The sequence below is a fragment of the Chrysochloris asiatica genome, unplaced genomic scaffold, assembly GCF_000296735.1.
Source record: "Chrysochloris asiatica unplaced genomic scaffold, ChrAsi1.0 scaffold00311, whole genome shotgun sequence".
In the NCBI taxonomy this organism is placed as follows: Eukaryota; Metazoa; Chordata; class Mammalia; order Afrosoricida; family Chrysochloridae; genus Chrysochloris; species Chrysochloris asiatica.
Genome location: NW_006408829.1, coordinates 2,130,300 through 2,133,768, shown reverse-complemented (window position 1 = coordinate 2,133,768; position 3,469 = coordinate 2,130,300). Strand labels below are relative to the sequence as shown.

The window sequence follows — 3,469 nt, the reverse complement described above, 5'->3', positions numbered from 1 at the left end:
TGGTCCTTCCTTACAATTTATCCAAAGTATGAGAGTCGAAGTCTCACCAACCTGGTTTCTTAGGAGCATTCTGACTGTACTTCTTCCAGGACAGATTTGTTTGTTCTTCTGCTAGTCTGTGGTACTTTATTATTTTTATTATTTAAAAATATTATTTTCCAACACAATAATTCAAATGCATCAATGGTATTGTATAATATCTGTTTCATCAAGGGGGAAGAACTGATGAACTATCTGAGTCTTTGAGATGAACTGTTTATTGCCTGCACAGTAGGGTGAAATTTGGTCTCAGTATGGAATGCTTCTGTGGCATCTATATGTAATTAGTTTATAAATCCAAAATTCCTTCACAGGAAATTTTAAATTTTAATCAAGGAGATGATGTTTAGCTTTTTATTTTAAATATTTAAAATACATTTGAAGAACTACAATATAGAATTATCAAATTCATCAAGTAGATCTGCAATAATATTGAAGGAAAAAACAGAAAGTATGAACTAAAATTATTTCAAGCATTGGTGAACTTTTTAACTTAAAGGAAAAAAAAAATCAAAATAAGGAACTGCAGTTTAATACTGTCCTGTCAATCTCTAGATAATTTAGATAACGCAGAGAACATTACTTTTCTTGTAAAAACAGCTATAAGGAGAAAATGTAAGGGGTGGATTTTTTGGAGGATGTAGCTCAGTGCTTTTAACCATGGTCACACATTACAATCACCTGGGAAGTTTTTTGTTTTATTTTTTTTAATTCAGAAATTCTGATTAAATTGAGTGATGGTTAGGCACTGGTGAGTTTTAAACTCCCTTGATGATCCCATGTGCTGTTAGCCCAGGAAACAGCGATAGCTGAATCAGAAGAAAGATAAAAACAAAACATTGAGGGTCAATCCCCTCTGGGCTTAGTCCTCAGGTCAAAAATCAAAACCTCAGAGCTTAGTAACTATGTTTCTTGGATTCTGAGATGTTCTCTCAGATTCCATTCACTGCCACTATGTTTATGTTGTTGTTAGTTGCTGTCAAGTTGCTTCTGACTCTTGATGAGTATAACAGAATGAAAGCATTCATTGTCTAGTTCTAGGCCAACTTAATCATTAATGATATGTTTGAGTTTATTGTTGTGGTTATTGTGTAAGTCCATCTCATTCAGAATTCCCCTTATTTTTCTTGACCTACTTTAGATGTCCTCAAGACAAAGTTTGATTACTCTCATTTCTAAGGAAAAATCCAGTTATATTTCTTGTAAGACTGATTTGTTCATTCTTCTGTGTCCATGGTGAATTCAAAATTCTTTACTAAAATTACAATTCAAAGGCATCAATTCTTCACATTTATACATCTCTGAAATTGTGACATGGTCAGCCACCAAGGTTTTAAGCTAGCTGAAGCACGGACATCATCACTTACAGTCAGGTGACAGCAACTTGGGGGAAAATCTCAGTCCAGGTAGTACAGTTTATTATGAAATGTAATATCTTCAACACTCCTGGTATGCAGCAACAATACTGTATGTAACACTGGCTTTGACAATGTTGGACAAAAATGTGATTCTTAAAAGTGGATTCTGAAAGAGAAGGATTTTAGTAATTCCTTAACCACTTGGTTTTCCATGGACATTTCCTTTTTAGACATGCACAACATGCATACCTATATGATATTATATATGATAACATCTCTGAAAATAAATCTTTAAAAATTACTTCAATAAATACAAAATAAAAATTTCAACATAAATGGAAAAGCACGGTTCATAACTGGCAGAAATTTTATTTCCTTTCTAGGGGGAGCTCTAGAAGATAAGCAGTGGACTGTGAATTGCAAAGTTAGTGGTTCAAGCCCACCAGCCACTCCACAGGAGACAGATGAGGTTTTCTGCTCCTGTGAATTTACAACCCAAGAAACCCTACAGGGTTGCCATGAGTTGGAACCAACTAGCTACACACAACAACAACAAGAGGGGAGCACGGTGACTCTGGGTAAACACTGGACTGTGAACCACAAGGTCAATGGTTTGAGCCAGCCCACCAGTTGCTCCACAGGAGAGAGAGGAGGCTTTTGCTCCTGAAAATATTTACAGCTTCAAAAACTCTACACATGGTCGCTGTGAGTCGGAACTGATTCGATGGCACTTAACAACAACAGTGATATATACTATCATGTTATATATCTTGTAAATGATAGTATCTTCTAGTTGATGAATTATGGTAAATATCTAGCATTGCAGTAAGTATATTTTCTATTTTAAAAATAAATTAACAAGAAGTCATAACTTTATTAATGATAGAAACAGTACAAATTTCAAATCAGACTGCAGTTACTCTTCTGAAATACCAAAAAAAAAGTTGTTTTCAGATGGTTACATTGTTGATTCCATACTGGCATTTAAAATACTATTACTGTTGTCCTTCAGGGCTTGGACTGCTTTGCCATTGATACATTTGCTTATGATATGACTAATTCGTGCCCTTAACTTCCACACCTGTTTCATCTACTGTTTCTTCCTTACTCTTGCCTCTTGTACAGTTGGAGTTTGTTTGTTTTCCTCAATGTTCAGGACAGCTTCATCTTGAACTTGGAATTTTTAAGCAACTGCTAGCCGTGCTTGATAAGATAAATTCTCAATCTTGACTTCTCCAAAAACTGTGTAGGTATCTAAAAGGGGCTCTTATAGATACCTGGATTGGTGATTACAAAGAGAGTATTAGATTTCTAGATAGTGACTCTAGTAACCCCTGTGACTTGTTGAAGACCCAGTTTGAACATAACCTTCCATACCTTCTCACTTTGACTCTGTTTTGTTTTATTGATTGGTTTTTCATCAACTTCTGGACTTGTTGTAGGGGCTGCCTAGGTGGAATCCTGTTCTTTGAGCTCTGGTACTGATTTATCACTGTCAGATTCTATTTCAGATGCTGTCTCAGCCTGGGGCTGTGACAACTCCTGTTCTGTAGTAGGGGTGGTTTCTGTGGCTTCACTGGGCACTTTCTACAGGCAACTCAGAACCCAGATGGCAGCAGAAAGAAAGTGAGTGAGAACGTGACCCATACCTGTTGTATAAGGAAGCCTGGCATGGAGGGGAAGTACATTTAAAAAAAAAAAGTATTGATTATAAAAACAAATAACATCAAGTGAACACTCTACTGTGTTTGTCTTCTTCCATTGATGACTGACACTTGTTTGAAAATCAGAGTCTCCCTTCTGCTAAAACTAGATTGCATATACATTGCATTCATTATTGAATTCTCTAAGCAGGGTGATACTGCCTTCCATATCCTTTGTCAACATTGGTTCTACCTTAGGCAGAATTGTTTGTTGTTAAGTGCCTTCAAGTCCATTCTGATTTACAGCAACCCCCTGTAGGGTTTCCAAGCCTGCAAAACTTTGTCAGAGCAGAAAGTTGCATCTGTTTCCCATTGAGTAGCTCTTGGGCACAACTCTTAACTTTTCGTTTGGCAGTCCAATGCTTATCG

General features: G+C 36.4%; 1 pseudogene; it reads right to left on the bottom strand.

Moving 5' to 3' along the window:
• Positions 1–2,355: 2,355 nt before the first annotated feature.
• LOC102834786 overlaps positions 2,356–3,469 on the bottom strand; it is a 19,701-nt pseudogene continuing 18,587 nt past the window's right edge.